Raw genomic sequence first — 17,925 nt, 5'->3', positions numbered from 1 at the left:
AGATTTGGAAGCAACCTACGTGTCCATCAGTTGATGAACGGATAAAGAAGTGGTACACACACACACACACACACACACACACACACACACAGAGGACTATTACTTACCCATAAAAAAAGAGTAAGATCTTGCCATTCGCAATGGCATAGATGGACCTAACAGGTATTATGTTAAGTGAAATAAGTCAGAGAAAGACAAATATCTCATAATTTCACTTACACCTGGAATCTAAAAACCAAAGCAAATGAATGAACAGATACAGATTCATAAATACAGAAAAGTGGTCGTTATCAGAGGAGGGGGCGCTGGGGGTATAGGCAAAACAGGTGAAGACGAAGAGATACAAAATTCCAAGTATCAAGTAAATAAGTCACAGGGATGAAACCTACAGCAAAGAAATATAACAAACAAGAGAAGCTGGACCCATGGCTTAAGACCTTTGAAACGCTGATAATCTGTTGAAGTTAAGAACTTGGAGAGGTTGCAGCTAAAGCTGTGGTCTTTGCTAAGAATTTAAACGGAAATAAATTGTCAATCATGGCTATGCTGACTGCACCTAAGGAAAACCGTTCAACATCCAGGAGATGCACCTAAGCGGGCATCTATGGCATGATACAAAATTCAGCTTCCTTCAGCTGTCTTGGGCTTAGAGAAACAGACACCTACCTGCCAGGTGTCTCAAGAGGTGACAAGCACTCAGACCCCTATGTGAACACAAGAGGCAATTGATACCCCCATGGCCCCTTCTCTTGGACTCCTAGCAAAGTTGGAAGGTCTCAGGTAAGGGAGTTGACGGTGGAAGAAAGAGGCTGTGCAAAGGTCCTGTGACTGGAATGAGGTGAGGGGTAGAAGAGGAGCTGGTATGGCTGGAGTGAGGCAAGCAAGGATCTGAGTGGTAAGAGGCAAGGCCGAGGGCCTGACCCTCTTATGATAAGTGTGCAGCGGATGACAAATGCACAAGCGATGGGTGGCATCCCCCTGGATCAGTGTGCATTAAGAAGCCTTGCTTACACAGCCGATCCCGATTTGCATAAGTCTTAGTTGAGCAATTTCACCCAGAGGAAGACAAGAGGAGACTGTTGAAACAATGGGGTTTTTTTTTTTTTTGGTTTTGTTTCTCTGAACAATAAAAGGGAACACAATGAAAACAAGATGAGTTCATGGAAACTTATGTATCAGAGAAGCTTATGTATCAAACGTGTCATTTAAATGACCAGAAGAGGAAATGAAAGGCAGAGTATGAATTCTGTACGTACAGCCAGCCAAGAAGTGTAATCAACTTCAACTCTGCGTCTAGCCTCAGATTTCTGTGATCAAGAATTCTGCCACATAGATTTGGAAATGCATAAAATCGTGTGTTCATATTCCATCTTAAGAACTAAAGCAGCTTTACATGCGTGCAGGCAACATAATACAAACTACTAGGAAATAAGAAAAAAAAAAAAAAAAAGGTGAAACTGAGCCCAAGGCAGCTGAAGGAAGCTGAGTGTTACAGCTTGCCGTAAGTTTCTGTGCAATTGTTAGATGTAGGCTGCAAATCGACAAAAAGTGTAGGTTTTCTTGAGGCTGAAGCCAAGAGGAGAAAAAGAGGCCTCAGATATAAATAAATCGGCTGCTCTACAACAGAATTTCTCAACCTCAGTACTGACATTTGGAACCAAAAGAATTTTTTGTTGTGGGGGGCTGTCCTGCACAGTGTCCGGTAGTTAGCGGCACCCTTGGCCTCTACCCAAGAAGAGAGTGACACCCTTCTCCCCCCACCTCCTCGTGAGTCGTGATGACCCAAAATGCCTCCAGACACTGCCGAATGTCCCTTGATGAAGGCTATGTGGCAGGAAATCAGATGTTTTAATTGCTGGCAATGACCTTACGTACTGAGATTTTCTGCTACACGTTGGGGTAAAAACAATATGCTTTGTTAGTCAACGGTGAAAGTCAGGTTTAATGTCCCACTATAAAGTTTAAGGGACATAGCCAGAAATTTTGTCCGGTAGATGTCTGGACGTCTGCCTATACACACAGGGACAGACACAGACCCACAAAGACACACACAGAGATCCGGTGTTTGTTGGAATGGTTCCAGAAACTTTTTATGAGAAAATCATGACCCTGACTCTACACTTCTATATAGACTAGTCATGGGGCGCCTGGGTGGTTCAGTCAGTTAAGCATCTGACTTCAGCTCATGGTTTGTGAGTTCGAGCCCCACATTGGGCCCTGTGCTGTCAGAGTGAAGCCTGCTTGAGAACCTCTCTCTCTCTCTCTCTCTCTCTCTCTCTGTCTCTGCTCCTTCCCACCCGTTCCTCTCTCTCAAAAATAAACAAACATTAAAAATAAACAAATCAATAAAACTAGTCTCACAAGATAAAACTAGAAGAAACAGTAAGAATCATCTATTTTACCTATCCCCCTCTTATGAAAATGTATTTTATTTTCACTGAAGTTAACACAAAAACTCATTTAAAACTTCACTCTGGAAGAAATGGGCAGAAAACATGAATAGACACTTCTCTAAAGAAGACATCCGGATGGCCAACAGGCACATGAAAAGATGCTCAACGTCGCTCCTTATCAGGGAAATACAAATCAAAACCACACTCAGATATCACCTCACGCCAGTCAGAGTGGCCAAGATGAACAAATCAGGAGACTATAGATGCTGGCGAGGATGTGGAGACACGGGAACCCTCTTGCACTGTTGGTGGGAATGCAAATTGGTGCAGCCGCTCTGGAAAACAGTGTGGAGGTTCGTCAAAAAATTAAAAATAGACCTACCCTATGACCCAGCAATAGCACTGCTAGGAATTGACCCAAGGGATCCAGGAGTACGGATGCATAGGGGCACTTGTACCCCAATGTTTATAGCAGCACTCTCAACTATAGCCAAATTATGGAAAGAGCCTAAATGTCCATCAACTGACGAATGGATAAAGAAGTCGCGGTTTATATACACAATGGAATACTACGTGGCAATGAGAAAGAACGAAATATGGCCCTTTGTAGCAACGTGGATGGAACTGGAGAGTGTGATGCTAAGTGAAATAAGCCATACAGAGAAAGACAGATACCATATGTTTTCACTCTTATGTGGATCCTGAGAAACTTAACAGCAACCCATGGGGGAGGGGAAGAAAAAAAAAAAAAAAGAGGTTAGAGTGGGAGAGAGCCAAAGCATAAGAGACTCTTAAAAACTGAGAACAAACTGAGGGTTGATGGGGGGGTGGGAGGGAGGGGAGGGTGGGTGATAGGTATTGAGGAGGGCACCTGTTGGGATGAGCACTGGGTGTTGTATGGAAACCAATTAATTCAATGGAGAAATGACAGTCTTTCCAACAAATGGTGAACAGTTGGATATCCACATGAGAAAAAACATTAATCTAGACCCAGACCTTACACCATTTACAAAAATTAGCTCAAAATGGATAAGCAGAACTAAATGTAAAATGCTTTAAAAATGTACAAAAGATCTGAACAGGCACCACTGAAGAAGATAATCATGGTAAAGAAGCATATGGGAAGATGCTAAACACCATACATCACGAAGGAATTGCAGATTAATGCAACAGTGACATATATCACCACACGCCTAGAAGAATGGCCAAAATCCAAAACACCGACAACACCAAATGCTGGTGAAGATACGAAGGAACGGGAACGCTCATTCGTGGCTGGGGGAATGTAAAATGGTGCAGCCACTTCGGAATACAGTTTGTGGCAGTGTCTTGCCAAACTAAATTTTCTCTTGACAAATGATGCAGTAACCGGACTTCCTAGCACTTACCCGAATGAATTGAAAACTTAAGTTCGCACAAACCCTGCACGCGGATGTTTACAGCAGCTTTATTCGTAACTGCCCAAGCTTGGAAGCAACCAAGACGTACTGCAGCAGGTGAATGCATCAACAAAGGAAGGTACATCCAGACAAAAAATATTCTTCATAAGTAAAAAGAGGTGGGCCATCGAACCATAAAAAGACATGGAGAAAACTTCAATGCATATTGCTAAATGAAAGAAACCAATATGAAAAGGCTGCATACCGCATGATTGCAACTATATGACCTTCTGGAAAAGGCAAAACAGCACTGTTTCCTGGAAACAGTAAGAAGATCCATGCTCACCAGGGGGAGTTCAGGGGGAGGAAGGAAGAGGCGGAACACTGGGGATTTTTAGGGCAGTGAACTATTCTATTCGAAGATGCGATGGCGGATGCATGACATTATACGTTGGTCAAAACCCATAGGATGTACAAAACAAAGAGTGAACCCTAATAAAAACTGGACTTTCATTGATAATAGTGTACCAATCTTGGCTCATCAGTTGTAACAAATGTACAAAGTAATCCAAGACGTTAATAATTTGGGAAAACTGGGGGGTGCCATAGGGGAAACTCTCTGAACTTTCCACTCAATAAACCACTCTGTAAACCTAAAACTGCCCTAAAAGGAATGTATTAATTTTTTAAACTGTATTATGGCAGAAGATACCAATCCATATACTTTTGAGTCCATATTTCAGAAAACAGATCTTCAATTTTAAAAAGATGATTGCCTTAAAATAGTACTGCTGGGAAAATCTGCACACATCCACCTACTATGTATGCTCCTCAACACCCCAAATTTTCCAATTATCAAGGGCAGGCTCTTACCTGCTCTACCTTATTATGGCGTAAAATACAGTAGAATTTCATTAAACCTTCTCAGCTGAATTCCTAAGCTTCTACAGTGTTAGCGTGGGAAATAACTGGTAAGAGACGGGAGATCCATTAACGTTTAATAATAAAGCCGTGAATCCTAGCAATATGCCTATAGCCCTTTATGATAAAGGAGAAGTAAAACTGCATTAGGCTTGTAAAAATGGCAAGACAAAACACATCTGATAATATAGCCCTGAGTTTATAAATATGTATCTGCAGGGTGAACAGGATTTTATCAGCAATAGTAATCCCACAGAACCACTGTCAACCATAGTTAAATAAGTAAAAACAGGAGGAGTGGCAGGTATGTAAGAGATGTGGTCCATTTAAGGGACTGTTATGGAGAAAATGGTTGGATCTGGCGAGTGAAACCGGATGGGGGGGTGTTAGGAAGGGGAGGTAGGAGTCTGCTCTTTTATGTTAAAGCTTTTAGCTGTTTTGGTTTTTAAATTGTGTACAAGTCTCCCCCTTGATGGCGATGAAGAATGTTTTTTAAGGATGGCTAAAAGAATTGTGTACCTAAATTAAAAAAAAAAGACACAAAACTGTTTATGGGGTGCCTGGGTGGCTCAGTTAGTTAAGCATCTGACTCTTGATTTTGGCTCAGGTCGTGATCTCACGGTTCATGGGATGGAGTCCCGCGTCAAGCTCTGTGCTGACAGTGCGGAGCCTGCTTGAGATTCTCTCCTTCTCCCGCCCTCTCAAAATAAGTAAATAAACTAAAAAAACAAAACAAAACAACTTTATAATGTAACATTAAAAAAAAAAAAGCAAGGTAAGTTTCACATACATTATGATTACATATGTAGAAAAAGTTTGGAAAGAAATATTAAAACCAAATGAAATCAAAATTGAAACAAAAACGCCTCGTGCTTCTATGGCGGGTCAGAGCTTTTCCTGGTCTTTCTCCCTTGCCGACATGTGTACAGAAAGCTACCGTGTTGGACTCTGATAAAAATACGCCTGTAAAATTAGAAATCAAACACGGCGAGCTATGTATTTATGCTAGTCCCCTCTACCCACAGCGGCCTTTTGGACTTTCCCATTATCTGGGAGACAAGGGACACCCATATGATGTTCAGTCCTGCTACAATGCCTTGAGGTCGGCCAGCCTCGGTGTCCTCAGATAGGGAATGGGGTGATACAGGCACTCATCCCGGTGTGGTTGTGGGGGACTTTAAATGTATCCAAGAGAGCTGCAGGCACGGAAAGCCCGTCTTCCCCACGGGCTGGCACCCATGTGAGCTTGTGGTCAATAAAGTATGATGGTTAAAAGCCAGGCAATGAGTCTACCCCAGACGACCAAAGGTCACAGGGCCACAATTTTAAACGCAAAAGACGTGAGGAAGAAGAAGAACTGGAAACCATTCTTTGGACTAAGCTTGAAGACAAAAACAGCGACTTATCAAGTGTGGTGGAAGATACTAGAAGCAGACGGGAGAGAGTAAACTTTAAACTCACTCCAGGAGTCTAAAAGTGAAAAAGAGGAAATGAGGCCACGGCTGGGTCCCAAGTTACTTTCTTAAAATGGGTATGGCCAAAAAGGGTCACGAGATGCAGGAAGAGAAAAAGGGACGGGGGGCAGAGAGCAGACCTGCGGTCACGGTTCCCAAACTGTGTGCCAAGGCACCCAGGGTGCCACTGCAAACTCGAGGCGTGCCTGGGGATGTTTCAAATTTTCGAGGGAAACACAATGACGTCTATTGGACGCTGTGAGAACGAGTAGCTCAAGGTAGCTCAGGTTCGACATTAGGTTGCACTGTATTCCTTTCAGCAATTTCGAATCTGTGTGAAACAGGGTTTTCTGTGGTTGCTGTGATAAAAAGGAAGGATCGCAGGGAACAGAAACGCGAAGGTAAACATGGAACAGAAAGGAAGGCCGGTGGTGTCCAATCCAACTCCAAAAGTCGAGAGGCTGCGTGACACAGGTACACACATCCCACTAGGGTACATCGTGTTCATTTAGGAATAACATCAGGGCGCCTGGGTGGCTCAGTCGGTGAAGCATCCGGCTTCAGCTCAGGTCATGATCTCGCAGTTTGCGAGTTCTCTGCCGTCAGCACGGAGCCTGCTCTGGAACCTCTGCTTCCCTCTCTCTGCCCCTCCCCGGGGCGCGTGCGCACACACACTCTGTCTCCCCAAAATAAATACACGTTAAGAAAACACTTTAAAGAAGAATAACGTAAACATAGTATGCTTTACTTTCAACGTTTGTGTGCTAGTTTTTCAAACGGCGCTAAGGTGTTACAATAAATACGTATTAAGTTGTTTGGACCTAGCAACCTAAACACAGATGGAACTCTTTTGTGTGTCTTCTGCTCTAGGATTGACCATGTAAAAATTACTGACACACTCAGGGTCAGTAATCTTTAACATGTGAGCAGGTTAGGACAGGTTAGGACAGGTTAGGGTGCTGCGAGCCTGAGCAGTGAGACAGAGAGACAGGAGAGGGTGGGTGGGGCCACCAGCCAGGTGTACCTGGGGCAGGGACGGGGGGGGGGGGGGCTCCTGGCACCGACTCTGGTGCCCTCCTGGCACCTCCTGCGCAAGGTCTCCTGGCACCGAGAACCCCCACCTTCAACTTCACATTGCCTACCCTGCTGTAAGGAGAACCCACCCATTCTCAGTATGAATACGCTAGAGGACGTCCCAATTCGTTTTAGAAAAATCTCAAATCATGGAGACAGCATGACAGGCATACTCTGTTGAATTTCCATTTTTCTTCATGGAAATGCCTTTTGCTCACCATCCTATTCACCTGGGCTCAGGACCCCCGTCACCTTTGCGACCTGTGTGTCACGCTTGACTCAGTAGAAACAACGCTCTGTCGAGCCCCGTCCCTTCCGCAAGGTAACTGTGGCTGGCTTCGAAGCTTAGAAAAAGGCACGGACTGGACGAATAGTGGATCACGGTGGTTTTTCCCACATTAGTCTCCTGTGTCACGAAACCCTACATGATGTTAATCACTAATATCGCAGCATTTTAGGGATAACTAGTCTGGATTGTGGCAGGTGCCTCCTTGCTAGTCCTTCGGCAGCAGGCTTTCCCCTGCTCTTTGCTCATCTCTGCGAATCATCTGATCACTGTGTCCGTCGAGATTCCAAGTTCTTCAGGCCACCTTCCGTTACTTCACTGGTCCAGTGAGTTAATACCTATCCGCAGAGCCCAGTTTCACAGTGACGATCTGCGGCCATTCATCCCTGCCCTGCCCACTTCCCTGTTTACATTTCTCCATAGGAATATCGGAAGCATTCAGATTACAGGACCCATGTCACCATCAGTCGGGCTCTCTTCCCGGGAGAGCAGGGATTTTTGTTACTTCTGTACACAGCTGTAGGGCCAGAGCCGAGAACAAACCTAACTCACACCCAATCTTGCCTGCTCCCCTCAGGTCACATCCTTCTCTACCTCCCATTTCTTCTCTCTGTAATCAATTCGGAATGTTGGCACAAGCCCCGCGACGTCTCCATCTCATGCCGGTAACAAAACTCTTAAATTGCCTACCTGTGAACGTGTACATAGCCTCCTCGACTAGACTATCAACTCCTTGAGGCCAGACACGGTCTCTTCTACCTTTTCGTAGACCACCTTGCACCTGCCACCCAAACACACACAGAACCACTCCCCAGCTGCCAAGTCAGCAATAAAACACCATCTACCGAGTTAAAGTTGAATTTGGAAATTCCAAGGACTGTGTTTTGCAGTCAGATGTAGTTCTACAAGTAGACTTCATTACTTTGTGTTTTTTTTTAATTTTTTTATGTTTTATTTTTACGAGAGAGAGAGACAGAGGGAGAGAGGCACGAAGCGTGAGGAGGAGAAGGGCAGAGAGAGAGAGGGAGACACAGTATCCGAAGCAGGCTCCAGGCTCTGAGCTGTCAGCACAGAGCCCAATGCGGGGCTCGAACCCATGAACCGTGAGAGCATGACCTGAGCCAATGTCAGATGCTTAACCGACTGAGCCACCCAGGCACCCCATTTCTTTTTTTAATAGATGATCAGTAAATGTTAGACCCCCAAATTATTTTAGTTTCAGACCATGAAAACGTGAATCTAGATCATGAAAACAATCAAAATGCCCCCATTAACTAAAAAATCAAAGAACTGGGGCTGAAAATCTCTACATTAAAAAAATAACTTTTCTGGGGGTGCCTGGGTGGCTCAAGTCTGATAAGCGGCGACTCTTGATCTTGGCTCAGGTCATGATCTCCTAGTTTGTGAGTTCAAACCCTGCATCGGGCTCTGCACTAACAGCACAAAGCCTGCTTGGGATTCTCTCTCTCCTTCTCTCTCTGCCCCTCCCCCGCATTCATTCATTCATTCTCTCTCTCTCTCTCTCAAAAACAGATAAACTTAAAAAAAAATAACTTTTCGGAAGTGAAGTAGCAAAGGGCTTTGGAATGAGGAAGCATGGGCCCAGTTTGGTTCCTCCATTTATTAATAGCCATATAAATATCAGCAAGTTACTCATTAATTACACTTCATTTTACTCGTTTATGAAACGTAAGGAATATTCCTCCTTCAGAGGTGGCTGTGAGGATGAACTGAAATAGCATCTGTTACGTGCTTCACCCAAAACAAGTGAGTGATGTGTTACTTCCCGTTCTCCCCCCCCCGTCCCCGAAAACAAGGGGAGCCAGATTACAGTGACATTATCATACCGAAGGGAGAAAAAGGTTCGGGTAACCTCTGGCACGAACACAGTTGTTACAGGAAAATTGCTTAGGGAGCCTTCAGGGGTGTGGATTCCACCCCCAGCTATTTTCATGGCACGCCAGACAGCTTCTAACGATAGCTTCTCCCTCTTCTCCACCTGAATTCTTTAAAAATTTTTTTTAAATGTTTATTTTCGAGAGTGAGAGAAAGTGAGAGAGAGAACGCAGTGAGGACCAGAGAGAGAGGGAGACACAGAACCCGAAGCAGGCTCCAGGCTCCGGGCTGTCAGAGCCCGACGCGGGGCTCGAACCCACGGACCACAAGATCGAGACCTGAGCCGAAGTCGGACGCTCAACCGACTGGGCCACCCCGGTGCCCCTCCACCTCAATTCTTACCCCCCCCCCCATTTGCTTTATTAAAAGCTAAGTGGCCCAGACTGCAGACCCTTCCCTGCCTCACGCTGGGCTCCCTCATCGAATCTGCGAACTCGTTTTCCCGTATCCGTGGTACACGCTCACGTATCTGGCAGGAAAAGGAGTTCTGTGCTTGCAGACACTTTTTTCACCTGGCTTTGGCATTTCTCTGATTTTGTCCCCACGCGAGTAAAAAAAAAAAAAAAAAAAAAAAGAAGAAGAATTCTGCTTCTCGGCTTCAAGATGTGTTAGGTTGAAGGAAAAGGAGAGAAAGGCGCAGAGAGGGTAGGCACGAAACACAGCCACTCAGGTCCTCTGTGTCCCGGGAGCTCACAGAATCACAGAGCTGCCTCTGGCCAGTTTCTCTGCCTCCAGAGCCTTGCTTTCCAAACCTTCCTCTCAGCCGAAGTGTGTTTAGTTCCTTATCCCAGCTGGCACGCTCTGTCTCCACCACCCCTTGGCCTCTTGGATGCCTCCCCAGCCAGCCTCATGCTGGGCAGGAGAGGGACTCATGGCAGACAGATTAGGGTTTTCAAGCACCCCCAGGAGGAGGAAGTTACTTGTTCCCACGGGCCTGGGTTTTTCTTTCTGTGGGTGTGTTTTCTCTTTCTGAAACCAGGAAACTAAATTTGCCTAATGGTTAAACCCAAAAGGATTACAGATTCTTTCTTCCAGAACCCTTGGGAGGCCTGTTGTCCAATCCTCTGTGTTAAAAGCACGGCCGTTTCCAAGTCACCCAGGCAGAGGGGATGCTTTCTAGACTCTTCAGCGAAGCCTAGTCTACTCGGTTATTTTTAGAAGAAGTACCATATCAACAGACCATTCAGATTTAGGCTTCCCATTCTCCTCACCAAACACTACACAATATCTCAACTTCCTAAAAAAGACAAATTTCAACATTTCATTCCCCACCCCCACCCCCACCATTTCTTTCTCCTCTTTGAACAAAACCACTTTTAGGTTCAGGCTCTCACACACTTGCATTCTTCACATTTCCGTTAATTAGCCTTGAACGCCCAGCAAGTTCTGCTTTTCTTGCAATAATTGAGATCCTCTTTCTCGCCCAGCATTTTTACTACAAACCGTGTTCTCCCTTGGCAACGGATCCCAACGTTCAACGGCCTTCCCGTCAGGCGTGTCACTGTTGGCTGCTCTAACCTCCAGACAGGTGGGGTCCCCTCCCCGCAGCCCCTGCGTGTCCCACACGGGAACACGGGTCTCAGAGAGGCCACTCAGCGTCTTTGCCTTCTCGGCCTGATGGCTGCGTTTGTCAAAGAACTCTGGGTGCAGGCTGAGTTTGAATCCCAAGCTACTGGACCTTGGGAGGGTATCTAACCCCTCAGTCTCCGTCAATTGGTTGGGACAATGAGGCTATTGCCCCCTATCTGGAGGTGAGGCCGCTGTAAGGGTGAAGGGAGGTAACACACCCAGAGAAGGGAGCTGAGCCAACACGGTCTGGGAGGGCTCTTGGTAATTTGACTTCCCTGTGGTTACCTACAAGTGCCTTACTATTACTTAATGTATCCTTTCTAGATTTCTCCTTTTTTTTTAATGCTTATTCATATATTTTTGAGAGAGAAAGCAAGAGAGAGAGAGAGAGAGAGAGAGAGAGAGAGAGAGAGAGAGAGAACAGGGGAGGGGCAGAAAGAGAGGGAAGAGAACGAATCCCAAGCAGGCTCCAGACGGTCAGCACAGAGCCCGACATGGGGCTCGAACTCACGAACCGGGATTTCATGACCTGACCCAGATCAAGAAGCAGACACTTAACCGACTGAGCCACCCAGGCGCCCCTCGATTTCTCATTCTTAATTCTTTTAAACATATTTTCAGCTGCCGTGCTCCAAACAGTACGCTCTGTATTTGTTCTATCAACGTGTAAGACCACGATCCTTAACCTTGTCTGTGCCTCGGGACAACGTGGGGGCTTTTAAAAGTAATGCACGTGTCCGGGCTCTACCCCCAACCCGCTGTGTCAGAATCTCCGGGGGTTAGGCCTTGGGCATCATCTTAAAAATCTCCAGAGGCCAACAAGTCAATGTGAAGCTCAGGACGGGACGACTGGTGAGCAAGGCCCGTGCGGGCAGACGCCGCTCTAGGGGAGGCCAGCCTCGCGGAGGCAGAGTGGCGAGGACACAGGACTGAGGCGACAGCAGCAGATCGGAGGCCACCCAGGTCCCTTCCCACCACGGCTTTGCTTGCTCAGTTCTTCCTCCAGTTCTGGGCAATTCTGGGCAATGCTTCAGCCTCCCTCCAATAATTCCCCATTTCTGCTGAAGCCAGCCGGAGGAGGCTTCCCTGGCAACCCAACCAACTTCTACGAAGGCAACAAGCTCTTTCGTCTAACTCAGTCTTATTTATGCAATCGTCTTTTGACCAATAGGGAACTTCAAAGCAAGACAGTTGGGGGAACCCGGGACAGTCTCTACCACCGAGACTCCCAAATACGCTCCCTGATGTTCCCTGGCCCCACACCCTCTCCTCACTTGTAAGACAAACCTCTCTCGCAGCTCAAGTTCTGGGCACCCGTGAATCCAGGGTCCTTTTCATTATAGGAGCGACGCTGGAGGCGTAAATATTCTAAGACACGGCCATCTCCGAGGACCTGAGTATATGATGCCTTTGTGTCAACGGAGGACGGTGACCCTCTGGGGGCATATTTCGAGAACTCTTTTCCTTTCCTCCTTTCTTTAGTTCATGTCACCAGCTCATTCGCACCAGCTTCTCCTTTCTCACTCCCTCAACTTCACAAGTTTGACAAAATATTATTGGTGTCGCCAGCAGGTCAAAACTTTTAAATTTTTTTTGATGTTTATTATTTTTGAGAGAAAGAGAGACAGAAAGTGAGCAGGGGAGGGGCAGAGAGGGAGGGAGACACAGAATCCCAAGCAGGCTCCAGGCTCTGAGTCATCAGCCCAGAGCCCGACGCGGGGCTCGAACTCACGGACCGCGAGATCGTGACCTGAGCTGAAATCGGACGCTCAACCGACTGAGCCACCCAGGCGCCCCCCCCCCATACACTTTTAAAGAGCACTTTCAAAACAATAACTCTCCCTGACCTCAACCATCACCCCAAATTAAATTTTTAACTTTTATCTCTGATAATTTTTCACACACACGCACACACACACACACACTGCCTGAGGCAGCATTTAATTTTCCTGCACAGTCTCAACAGCAGTGTCACTATTCCCGACATTTCTAGGATAGAGACAGACAGAGGTCAGTCCGTACTCTTCTCTCAGGGGTGGACCATTGTGAAATTCAGTACATGATGAGGGATTTATATCTTCCTTAACATCTGGTGCCCAGGAATCAAAGACAGGATACCCATCTAGAACAACTGGTCCTGGGTAACACTCCACACCAGTGCCCCGTGATATAAATGTATGTCTCCACTGCTCTGTGATCTACATTATGCCCACACCCTTCCAGAGTGGAATTAGGTTTGGGAAGCACCCGACGTAACCTGACAATGTCCAGAAGAAGTAGAAAGCCTAGCGCAAGAAGCACTATTTTTAAATGAGGAAACAGGACTGTTTAACAGTGTACAATGGGAAGCACAACCTCACTGGTTCCAGTTTACTGATGTTAAAAGCACAGTGATGTTTAACACACCCAACATTTCTCTCCAATATTTTCCCTTTCTGCCCTCAAAAAACAAGGTAAGCATTTATTTTTAAAAAATGTTTAATGTTTAGTTTTGAGAGAGAGACACAGAGAGCAAGCAGGGGAGGGGCAGAGAGAGAGACACAGAATCGGAAGCAGGCTCCAGGCTCCCAGCACAGAGCCTGACGTGGGGCTCGAACTCACGAACCGTGAGATCGTGACCTGAGCCGAAGTCGGACACTTAACTGAGTCACCCAGGCACCCCTAGAAGTGTTTCTTTAAAACCACGACCCCTTTAGCCAACGATCAACTTGATAAATTTTTTTCTCTCAAGACCTAGGTAACAAATGGGACGATCACAGAAATAATTCACCAAGAAACGGAATTACCAAATTAATTTACTGAAAGTTTTGTTTCATGAACCTAAAATACCATCGATTTTTATATCATTATTTTATGTGCTGTTTATTAAAAAAGAAAAACAGAATGGCTACTCTGCAAATTATTAAGATGTCATTAACTGTGATTTCAGAGGTATTAAAATGTAAAAATGTGCTTGCCTTAGAGCTTGTGAAATACAGTAAATACGTGCTTATTGGACATCCATTTGTTTTCGAAATCATCATCTAGGTTCTGTTTTATTCTTAAATGTCTTTTTTTGTTTGACAGTGCTGCTTCCTATTCCTTTTAGGTAGAGAGAATTTAGTTACTAAAGTGAATTTCAATAGACTTAAATGGCAGGTCTGTTTTTTCCCCCCCCTATTTAATGGTGAAAGTGAGCAGTATTTCAAAAGCCTGGCCCACGGTTTATGCAGGGTAGTTGTATTATTGTCATCTCTAATCCCTGCTGACCTTGTTTTCCCATCTTAACATTGCCTTGATCCTGGGTGGCTCAGTTGGTGGAGCGTCCGACTTCGGCTCAGGGCACGATCTCGCGGTCTGCGGGTTCGAGCCCCGCGTCGGGCTCTGCGCGGACAGCTCGGAGCCTGGAGCCTGCTTCCGATTCTGTGTCTCCCTCTGTTTCTGCCCCTGACCTGCTCACGCTCCGTCTCTCGCTCTTTCTCAAGAATAAATTTAAAAATATTTTTTAAAAAAAAAATGAAACGCTGTCCTGATGCTACCTGATAAAACCATCATCTCTCTCACACTTACTATGCACCTGGTACTGAGCCAAGCACTCTACATGGATTGTTTCATTCAGTCCTTAGAACAAGCCTTCAGATGCTATTATTAACCCCATTTAACAGACGAGAAAGTTGAGGCTTAGAGAGGGAACGTGACTTTTCCGAGGTGCCGGAAGCAGTAAGCAGTCAAGTCAGAGCTGAGACACGTGCTGGTAGGTGAGCACCATTTGCTCCCCAGGACGTACCGCGGGAAACCTCCCAAGAGTCCACACTTCAGACTACACGCTGAAAGAGGGAAGGGAGGACCACCGGGCACCGTCCCTCGGCCCGGGATGGCTGCAGACTGGGAATGTGACGTGGCCTCTGGAGGCCGACCGCTAACGGCTTTTTCCGTGGCCGGAGTGAGCTGTTGGAACAGAGAAACAGGACCCCAGGGCGGTGACTGGAATTCCGCAGACGCACCAGGGAAGGGTGACAGAAAACGCCTGTGATGTGAACGCGCAGCAACGGTCTCAAACATCCCTTTGAGAAGTGTTTACAAGGCCCCTCTTGATGCTTCACAGAGGAGCACAGAATCAAAGTGTTTGAGCTGGAGAGGACTTAAAAGGTTATCTAGACCAGCAAGCTCAGCATCTCCTGAGATCGGTAAGAAATGCAGATGCTCAGGCCCCAGCCCAGACCTTCGGAATCATACTTTGTGCCCTCCGGGGGGTGAAGGCACAACCCGGGTTTGCGCAAACCCTCCAGGAGATTCTCATGCCTGCTAAAGTTCCAGAACCACTGACCAGCCCCGACCAGTCCAACGTCCTTATCTGACAAGGACTGTGATGCCCTCGGTCCAGCCACATGGACACAGCAAAGCGAACGAGGAGAACCACAGCCCTCAGGGTCTTAGTCTAGAACCTCAGCCGTTTCGGTGGTTGGTTCTCCGTTCACAGTGGTATCGATTTTCAAAGAACTTGGATGTGATAAAATATCGTGAAACAAACTATAGTTCCTATCATGGGACCTGCATATCGGAGGCAGAGGATATCTGGTGTCACAGGGCATAAGTTCACAGCAGGTCGGGCGAAGACCAAGGAGTTACAGCACCCAGCTCTCGAATGCCGGAGACTAGTCAGCCCCGCACACCCTGATAGAAATTAAAGAAGACACATTTTCAAAAAGAAGAACAGATCACAGATAAGGCTTTAAGCCAGAGGACGGCCTCAGTCATCAAGCTGTGGTTCATAGAAGTCTCATAAAATGTAATGTTTTCATCTAATTAACAAACCCATTTGTACTCTCCCAGTCTAATCGGACGTTATTAGATCATCCCGATTCAAAGCAGGTGAAACCCCAGGCGCACACACAGAGGGTGAAGAGCCCATTTCAAGTTTAGCTGGTCCTGGATCCCCCTGGAAACAACTCCATGAGCATCGTTCACCTTTTCCGAGTTTGTCTGAAGCTGGGCTCCACAGTTACCAACAAGATGAAAAGGGCAGCAGAGGGGGGGGGCAGTGAACAGAATAGCAACTTCCTGGCTCCTTCTTACTTTACCCAGTAGGTCAGTCTCCTGGATTTTGTTCTGGAACAGTGTATCCTCATGTCTGGAAGGGGAGACCGAGGCAGGTGGGAAGGAGGTACAGGGAACACGACCGCCACGGTGACCCTGTTGTCCGCATGACCACCGAACTTCCCGGCCACTGAGGCCTCGGAGAAAGGTCCCTGGGTTTGGGCTGCACCCCAGAGCGCATGCACATGGCCGGAAGGGCAGTGGTGCCCCCCCCCCAGGGCCTGGCCGGGGCCGCCGACGGGGGCCTGGTCCACCCGTGTGGTCAGACCCTCCCTGAGCTCCAAAGGAACTGCCCACCTCTCACCTCGGAATCGGACATCCTCTCCTTGGCCTTTTCACCCTCCCCCGAAAGTGTGGGGTCATCTCAGCATAATTCACGTGAGATACAGAAAATGCTCACGGAGGCAGCGGGGGGAGCGGCCCATTCCCCCCAGAATGCATGTCTGAACCCCTCTGACCTACTTCAGGACCCCACTATACCTCGGAGCCGTACTGAAAACTCTCTCTCTCCCCTTTCTCTCGCTGTCCAGTCCCAGTCTCCCCAACACCCCCCCTCTCCCCCTCTCCCCCTCCCCCCAGTTCACCACGGCCCTCTGCTCCCTGTGCCACTCGCGGCTGGCCTGGGTGTCTTTACAAAAAGAAAGATTCTTTCTCCCCCTGCTTCCTCCATCCTCGGAGCCTGGCAGGTAGCTTCCTGGTTTTGTAGGCCGTGCACCTTGTTCCCACCCGTCCTGCAGGCCAGCCACGCGGGAACCCAGTACCCCGCAGCCTTCCATCCCTCCCCGAACACCCCGCTCAGCAAACGGGGCTCCTTCTCGTTTCGAATAACCCCTCGCAAACACCGTGTCCTGCGATAGAGCCGGCCTGAACCTGCAGCCAGGAGTGCACATCCCTCCTCCCGGGCCCCCACCCGTTTCAGCACACGGCACCCCCTTCAGTTTATTCCGCGGGGTACCAGCAGCGCCCGAGACGCAGCCACGGCCACGAGAAGACACCCCACGAGCTCCGCTGAGCCACACAAGTAAGGAGACCATTTGCGCGCAATCATCTCTCCTCCAGCCTCTCAAAAGGCTCCTTCACTCGGCGCCTGGGTGGCTCAGTCGGTCTAAGCTTCTGGCTCCGGCTCAGGTCATGATCTCACGGTCTGTGGGTTCGAGCCCCGCGTCGGGCTCTGGGCTGGCAGCTCAGAGACTGGAGCCCGATTCTGTGTCTCCTTCTCTCTGCCCTTCCCCCCCCCTCAAAAACTAAACATTAAAAGAAAAAAAAATTTTTTTAATGGATTCTTGGGTCCTGCGCTTGACAGACCCTTGAACTGGAATCCATATGGGGGTTGAGGGCATTTGTAGCAAACAACACAGGTAATTCTTCTGCTGATTTGACTCAGGTGATACTTTGTCCCCTACTAAAATGTCAGTCCCTTTGGAAAGAGAATGGCCTAGTAAACTTTATTAACTGCTTATACTATAATGTTAATTTTAGCTGAAATTCCTTCCTGAAAGATTTAAGTAGAAAGGGGACAGGGCACCTGGGTGGCTCAGTCAGTTAAGTGTCTGATTTCTCAGGTCAGGATCCCAGCGTTCCGGGGTTCGAGCCCCATGTCAGGCTCTGTGCTGACAGCTCAGAGCCTGGAGTCTGCTTTGGGATTCTGTGTCTCACTGTCTTTCTCTGACCATTCCCCACTTGCTCTCTCTCTCTCTCTCTCTCTCTCTCTCTCTCTCAAAAGTAAACAAACATTAAAAACATTTTTTTTTTTAATTTTGAAGAAAGGGTGGGGGAAAAAAACAGTCATGGAATACATCCAATTTTGATTTGAAATATTCTCTGGATAGGAGGACATTTTACATCCAATCCCCCTCTAATCAAAATGCTTATCTGCT

The 17,925-nt window shown here is 47.2% G+C and overlaps 1 protein-coding gene across 4 annotated transcripts in view; it reads right to left on the bottom strand.

Annotated features, from left to right (window-relative positions):
- Nucleotides 1–17,925, bottom strand: part of LYN (LYN proto-oncogene, Src family tyrosine kinase) — a 126,301-nt gene that overhangs the window by 78,955 nt on the left and 29,421 nt on the right. The window contains exon 1 of one of the 4 annotated variants that reach the window (XM_043601101.1): nt 10,160–10,309. The exons of 2 other annotated variants lie outside the window; for them this stretch is intronic. The gene's annotated coding sequence lies outside the window, so the exon portion shown is untranslated. Of the gene's footprint in view, nt 1–10,159; nt 10,310–17,925 lie in introns of those variants that run through there. One more of the 4 variants, XM_043601102.1, reaches the window with a different exon arrangement.

The sequence above is a fragment of the Prionailurus bengalensis genome, chromosome F2, assembly GCF_016509475.1.
Source record: "Prionailurus bengalensis isolate Pbe53 chromosome F2, Fcat_Pben_1.1_paternal_pri, whole genome shotgun sequence".
Lineage (NCBI taxonomy): Eukaryota > Metazoa > Chordata > Mammalia > Carnivora > Felidae > Prionailurus > Prionailurus bengalensis.
The sequence above is the reverse complement of the archived record's forward strand: the minus strand, read 5'-3'. Positions and strand labels throughout refer to the sequence as shown.